General features: G+C 37.8%; 1 long non-coding RNA gene across 1 annotated transcript; it reads left to right on the top strand.

The window, feature by feature from the left end:
- Positions 1 to 1,443: 1,443 nt before the first annotated feature.
- On the top strand, positions 1,444 to 2,991 carry LOC311005506. The gene is made up of 4 exons (XR_014596351.1): positions 1,444 to 1,493; positions 1,682 to 1,723; positions 1,847 to 1,998; positions 2,407 to 2,991. It is a non-coding gene; the product is annotated as an uncharacterized lncRNA (long non-coding RNA).
- Positions 2,992 to 8,261: the final 5,270 nt, after the last annotated feature.

Raw genomic sequence — 8,261 nt, 5'->3', positions numbered from 1 at the left:
GTCAAGCTCCCCCGTAGCACCGAGAGAGAATTAATCCTGGCGCCATGGCTGCCCACCTTATAAATTACACTTATTATTATTATTATTATTATTATTATTATTATTATTATTATTATTATTATTTTTATTATTATTATTATTAGTGAAAGATCTTCTTTTAGATAAAAAAAAAAAGACATTCTGAATGAAACTGTATTGTGTTGTTATACAGTATTTGATCAGTATCTTTATTCATCTTTAGTGACTTAGATAGCAGATTTTTTTTTTTCTCTGTGGTCTGCCTGCCGCTATACCTATATTGTCCAGGCTCTGATTTTATTCCCCTTTGCCTCCCATGTGACTTTAAACATCTCAAAGTTTCTATATCCACTTGTATTTCATGCTTTTGATCCTTTGTTTTTTTGGTCTTGATTTGAAAATTTGCTCTCTCCTGCTCTTGGAGGTGGGCCTCCTTTACCTCATCACACTGTAAATGCAAACAATGACCTGACTAAAGATAAAATAGTGCATTTAACTCAATTCATACTGGTTCTTTAAGTTTACTTTATTACACCGAGTTTTCTGTACTTTTTACCTGCATACTTGTTTATTAAGTTTTACGTACTTGGTTTTTCTGAGTTCGTAGCACAGTTTGTGGTATGAGACTCAAGTAAACAGAGCTGTTTGCTCCAGTGCGCATGCCCACGCAAGCCGGTAGAGGCCATGCACAGTACAGCCGGTGCTTTCACGGAAGGATGGATCTAACGTTTACTTCGGTAAGTGTAAAGCTTTTGTTTATATCTTGTCAATATAATTTAATTTTTGGAATGAGAATTGTTCGAATAAACCAGCCAACAGCCCTGACTTTCTCTTCCGAGACCGGTGGCATGATAGCATGTGTGTGTGTGTGTCTGCGCGCCTGTTCACAGAGCAGACGTTAGAAAGTTCAAGAGCGAGTCCGAAAAGTGTTGTGACTCGGTCTAAACGGCGTGGTGCGAGCCCCCGTGTAGTGGCATGTCCCCCCTGTTCCTGCACTAGCCCTGCTGTCTGTTAGCTGCTAAATTAGCTGCTAATTTAGCTGCTAATTTAGCTGTTTTTAAATTAACCAGTTAGCTTAACGGCCGTGGAGGGGGCGGCTCCGGCTCCGCAGTCGGCAGATCATGGCTGTTCCCGGGGCAACGGTAGCCTCGACGTGCCGCCGCGAGCACGGAAGCCGAGGCTGAATACTTTTATAAAATATCGTTGCTGCCTTCCTGTTTGCTCTGGGTGCAAATCCAATGCTAATCAGATATTCCATAGTAACATAACCAGCTAAATAGGAGAGAAAGTTTGGTTTCAGCTGTTATTCAACTATCAAAGGATGATCATGATGATATGAATAATTACAGTATTTTGATCAATGCTCATACCTGGCATGACTAGTGACTTTACCCTGTTTGTTTTATTTCATGCAGGTGGTACAAGAGACCCTGGTAAACAAAGCCAACAAATCAACACAGAAGAAAAGAGACAAGGTGGGTAGTACTGCTTTCATTTAGAAATTCAAAAATGCAGTCTGTTTTATGGCACTAGTTTGAAAAAACATTATTGAAACAATATTAATCAGTTCATCAATTAATCTTTCTTGGATAAGACACAACACATGACTGTTAAAATTGTACTTATTTAATTTTTTTTTTTACATTTATTTTTTTCTCCTTAGGTGGTGTCTCTGGCAGTGAAGTTGGTGGCAGTTTGAAAACAGGTACGCTCGGTCACCAACACTGTGTTGACTGTATCATATGTGACAGTCAAATAGACTATTGGCGTTAAATGACTACCATGGTGGAGTAAACAATCCTTTGGATATGTTTTTTTGTTTCTTAAGGTGTTTGCCGAGTTCTACAGAGTTGCCAGTGAAAACCTCAAAAAAGACCTCTACGAAGCTCTGGACCACCATACTTCTCGTCTCACTGACCTCTTCAAATCCAGAAAAGGAGTTGTCGGCCAATCATTTGATCGCCTCCTCCCAATACACAAGTAAGTGTTGTAGTGCTCCTGCTACCTCTACTACTACAGTGCAAGTATTTCTTAAAATTCAGTGTTGTTTGTTACTCGAGCACATGCATATCTGCACCTGGACTTCTAACAGCCACAGTCCAAACACATGTCTTAAAGTTCTCAGGCACCGTGGCTGATTTCAAAATGTGCAGGATTTTTTTTTTGTTCAAATTTTTATGCTTTTTGTTAGGACTTTGTGCTGAAATGCGGCCATTTCTTCCTGCTCATAGTCTTTAAAAAGAGCTCTGTCAGACAATATTCAAGAGTGCTAGTTTCTTCTATGTGGTATCATTCTTGTGGACACTTTGATTACAAGAATGAACACACCTAACCGTGGGTAATAACATCCTACCTAAATTTATTTGTGTTCTTTTATTTTGATTGCAGGATTCGGACACTGAGATGACTTCACCCAGGTGCCTGTTGGGGTCATGACTGAGGACACGCTTCCAGTGATTAACAGCATTGCAATCATCCTTGAAGGAAACATTGTCATGGATGAGAATCCCCATAACCTCTCAAGCACTTTGTGTTCTGTCTGCGGCATAATATATGCACTCAATCTGGATTAAAGGTATGAAGAACACATTTGGCTTCATCCAGAAGATAATGTTGAACCTCGGACAACAAAAACTCAGTCCAAAACTGCAAACATTAAAACATGCTCTTACGGGCTAGATGTTGTGGCTAGAGATAGCTATACTGGTTGTCTTCTACAGTGTGGTGTGTGAATGAGTGCAAGTATAATGGGGCTGAACAGTTAAACAAAACATTATTGAATGTTTTATGCATTTATTTTTACTGAATTGAATATTATATTTTACTTGCATCTTTTAAAAAAATGTTTTGATGATTTTTTTGTGGACAGCTCTCCATATTGTGTTCTCCAGAAATAAGAAAATATGTTTGATACACAACACAGTGAGAATAATCCCTCTCACAAAAATTATGAATTTATACTTATATGTAAAAGAAAATGTATGTCAATATAGCAGGGAAATGGCACTAATTTTTTTTGTTTTTATTTATTTATACAGTACAATGTCAAACTCCCACCCCCAATTGTTCAGCCAAACTCGACTTTTGATGGTCTCTTTCTAGACAAGTTTCAGAAGAACAGCTTGTTGATTGTTGTTATTGTTGTTTACTGAAATAGAAAATAAACTATGGTTTTCATAATGACATTTTGTGTGTTCTTATTTAAGTTACCTCAACTAAGGTATGTTAAGTGAATTTGTTTAAAATGAAGTAGCGCTCACTTAATTTTGCAAAGTATATTAAGTACAGGTGACTTATCTTAACTGAGTTCTGTCAACTTAATTGAAGTGGATTACACTTAGATATCTTAAGTGTAATATATTACAAATTTCAAGTAATGCCCACTTGTGTGGATTTAACTATACTCAGATAAATTAAGTGCTCACAACTTAAAAAGAAAGTAAAGCTTACTTAGATACAATCATTTCACACTACTTCACACAATTAAGTTCGTTTACTTACTTTTCCCAAGGTAATCGGTTTCCTAAATTTCTTTAAGTAAACTCAACTTGTTAGAATTTACAGTGCAGTGGATCGATTTGGAGCTGCCACACAGTGTCCATAGCTGTCATGTTTTACAGTGGAGTGATCCAGAGGGCCAGTCCGATAATGACCCTTCCCTCTGTGCTTTCTGACTGTGGAGATGTGAAACATCAATAGCCTCCATTCAGCCATTTTAATGAGAAATACCTCTGTGTGTCCCGTCTCGAGGTGTGGAATTGCGGGGTGGGGTGGGGTTGGGGGGATTTATTGGTGTAAGGCAATTTATTGGTGCATCAAAGACAGTAGTCATGGTAACATCTTTTATACTTGATATACAACAACAATGTGTATCTCTCCATCTTCCCATTGTTCTGTAACTCTTCAATATTTATTCAGTTCTCTTTTCCTCACATAGGGTTCTTTCAGACAGACACGGTTCTGGCTCTGCTACCATCCGGGAGTTTCAGAACCTTGGTGCTATTTGGTGAACCAGCTGGTGTTCACACCGGTTTAAGTGGAACCAAAGTGAGAGTATGTTACTCTGCATTACTCAAAGTTTGCTTTTTTGCCGTTTCTGTAACAATTGTTTGTTTGTTTTTTATTTTATTAATTATTTGGTCTGGTGTTGGTGTGAACCCAGCCTTGGCCATCTCTTCTATAAGTTCAAAGATAAGAATTACATTACTTTATTAAGCCCTGAAGGGACATTCATACAACTTGTTCTTTCTTGTACTGCTTTCTAGATTTTCTTGAAATTTTGTATCGGCATCAAACATTTTGTTTCTTTAGTAGACCACTGCAATTTTTTCTCCAGGTTGTCAGTCACTTCCTTTTCCTCCTTCCTGCTTGTCTTCACAGGCTAGGATAATATGGGGCCAAAACCCTGACATTAATAGTTGCATTGAAAACAAAATTTGGCATTGTAATAACGATTTTTGGCATTGAAAATAAAATTTGGCATTGTAATAAAAGTTGTATTGACACTGAAAAAAAGTATTGGCATTGAATAATGTTCAAACACAGGCATAGAAAAATACAATATTTGGATTTAAAAAAAATATTATTATGTAGTCTCACTGGTTTTCAGTTTCAATTTTTTTTTTTCGGTTTCAATGTTCTTTTTTTCAATGCCAAGTTACTGTCAGTGTTTTGGCGTTGAGGGGGGAGTGTCTGAGGGGAGGGGCTAGGGACGTGTGAACGCGCCTCAAGGTTATAAGAGGGGGGTGAGTGGGAGTAGCGCGGCCGCCTGCTGGGCCTGTGGTGCAGCCAAACACGGTACCACTTGCACAATGTGTGCATTTTTTGCCATTAGGCTAACTTAGCATACTGGCTAAATGAAAATTAGAGGCTAAATAAAATTACAAACAACACTTTCACACTTCATTCATGTTAGTATATTGTTACTAGTATAGTTGGTTCCGTTTGCATTTTTATAGTGGTCGAAGCATTTTGTGATCATTAATCATTGATTGCATTTTGAGTCAAGATGTGAGTGGCAGTGCTAATGCAGAATGCTAATGCAAGGCCACAAGAATCAACTGTAGTGAACCAGAGACTGACATTCATGTCAGAATGATACAGTTAGCATGCCACACACAGGGATAGTGGTTGTGCTGATGCCACCCTTTACTAACATGATTTGGTTTGTTTTTATTTTGATATATTCTCCATAATAATATGTATATTTTTCTTTCCGGTTTGGTTTGCTTAAATATAGATTTTAAGTTGACTAATTTGTGCCATATTAATGCAATATTTGACTTTAATTACATTTATTAATATTACATGATTGATTTTAATAATAATATATATTTTTTTATTTAATTATACTGTATAAGTGTAGTATTACAATAGCATTACATTGAACAAAAATAAAAACAATAATAATTCAAATCTATTGAAAGGGTAACATTTAAGTTGTTTTTTGTTTTGTTTTTTTTGCAATACTTTTTTGCAGGGGGACAGGTGGGAATATGTCAGCAGTGTTGTGTTAACTGTCTTGTCGTGTCAGTTGTTATTATAGAAGGCAGCTAAAAGAATATTGTGGCTCATTTGTAACCCACAGCCGGGACAGATTGGAGAACACTACCTACTAAATTCAATCCAGTCACTTCACTTCCCTCATCGCTCTGAATCAGATGAACCGCTCACATTGACACATGATGACAACAACAGCTTAACAAATACTGACAAGCTTTCTCCAGGAAATCATATTGTTGTCCGGGTTGGTGCAGAACAGCATGGCTTGAACTCATAGCGCCTGAAATAACTTGTGCCATAATGGTAGAAATAAATAATAAAAACTGATTAGGCTGTTTATATGAGCTCATAAATCTGACTGTTTCAGTTTTATTGCTGCTACAGCTCGGATCATATACAGTTGTGTCACATCATAAAATGTGACACAACATTTCAAGAATAAAACATGAAATGCTTCCTTCACAAAAAGAAAGTTTGGAAGGACGCACTGACACACCAGCACATAAACAGCTGAGTGATAGACTAATCTCATGTGAGTAATATTGTATTGTTTTTTTTTTGTCTGTACATCGTTTAATAAAGGTAAATGCAGCTGACAGCAGTGTGTAATTTCACTACACGCTGGTGCAGCACTTCTCAAATCAGATTTATCAACATATGTGTCCTGCTGGCTTCATGAGGCTGCAGGGATTTAATGAACTGAAGCTTTTCACAGGCCATAAAGCAGCTGTAGTCAGCAGATACAGTGAGACTCACTCATGTAGAGATAAACACAGTGATTTACAGATAATTTACAGATGTTTTGTGCGACAAGGTCAGGGTAAGCTGTTGGCATCAATGCCCAAAAATTCCATGGTCTGAGAGCAAACCAATTGGCCAATCACAGGTGTTCTTGTTAAGAGAAATGGCTGTTATGCAAATACACATCTCTGTGCATGTCAATTCAGATATACATGTCAATATCAGTAAAATATGAGAAATACTGGACAGGTAAATGGGTGCTAACTTCATTTGAGGGGAGCGCTGTAAGAGGACAGCTATATTTTTTTTATTTATTTATGATAATCAATTTTCAACATTCTTCTCTTAACATAATTTGTTTTCCAACATTTTTTTTTTGGTTGTTGGTGATTCAGTTAAAATGGTTAGTCTACATGTTAAGCCTTTATTCCATCATTGCTGTGTGTTTACTTCTGCTGATTAAATCAAAGAAAAACACACAAATAGAAGAGATATTATTCTGACTTAAAGTCTGAGAAACATCTTCCTCCTTAAAATGACTGCAACTCACTTTGCACAGCCTCATTTGACTGAACCCTCCCACCTGTTTGCCCCTCTCCTCCCACCGGTGTACTCTAATTTTTAGAACAGCAAAACACCAATCCGTCTGAGTGCTGCTTGCATTGGCAACTGTGCTGCAACAAAAATAGCACCTTGATATATATTATTTATTTATTTATTTATTTGAGAGAGACCCAAAAGCTTGAAAAATGGCTATGCAACACTTTCCAGACTGACAGATGTCAATGAAAGACTGAAAGAAGATCTTTTCTTGAACTTCTTTAGATGGCAGCATGATGTGTTGCTTTTGGAGATCTCTCAGCCTACTTCACTTTATCAGACAGCTTCTATTGAAGTGGTTTCTTGATTCAACAGGTCTGGCAGTGATCAGGCCTGGGTGTGTATTGTGAAATTGAACTCAGCTTTCCAAAAAATTTGGGTTTATCACAGTTGGCTCATGATTTAAGGGGGGGGGGGGGGGGGGGAGGCAATTACTTTTCCACACAGGGCCGGGTAGGTTTGGATAACTTTTTTGCATTAACAAATGAAATTATCATTTAAAAACTGCATTTTCTTGGGTTATCTTTGTCTGACATTAACATTTGTTTGATGATCATAAGCATTTAAGTGAATACAATATTTTTTTTTTTACTGCTTAACATCAGATTAGAATGATTCCACATTATGTCATGATAGTATTTTAACGTTAAAGTGGAAACCAATGACAAATATGGATCAGAGTTCAGCGAGAGAAATCCCCAGCTGTGGGGCTATTACACAGCCTCTACAGCCCGTCACCTTGACTACAGTACAATAGCTTAAGGCCTGTATTTTACCACATTACATAGTGTTACAACAGAATCCAGCCAAACTGTGAAAAGAATAAATGCTATGTGGTGGCTTGACTTTGGTGGACTCACGGCATGGCAGCATAAATGTGTGTTTTTAATGTGTACAGTAGATGTGTGTGTGAGTCCTTCACTGAACTGGAAACTCTTTTCCAGGAGGGGCTCGTCTCTCAACCCTAACCCCCCTAGAATCAATTTACCTGTGATTTAGGTGGTATGAAGATTATGTATATTCCCAGTGTGCCCTTGTGTGTCTGTGCAGAAGACTCCTGTATAACCGCTCAGGCGTCATTATCATGGCTAATGTGGAACTATTAACATTTGCATGCTAACCTGTCATCATCTCGTGAGCACGCTTGAGTTATTGAGCGAATCAGTGTGGTTCTATCTTGAAATGTGGCCGACTACACTGACTTGGTGTGTGGGTGAGTGATATACGCCCTGTGCATTTACTGTATGTGTGTCATCACCTGTTCATGCGATGCAGCAGTATGTTCTTGAGAGACTGACCTGCACAGATCTGAGCGCGCTCGGTCATATTGATTTAGACTTCTAAATGCTTGACTGAGTGACCTTTGTATGTGTCTGTCAGTTTGTGTATACTGCACTACG

Source organism: Trachurus trachurus, assembly GCF_905171665.1.
Source record: "Trachurus trachurus genome assembly, chromosome: 22".
Taxonomy (NCBI): Eukaryota; Metazoa; Chordata; class Actinopteri; order Carangiformes; family Carangidae; genus Trachurus; species Trachurus trachurus.
This window is presented reverse-complemented; position numbering and strand designations above follow the sequence as displayed.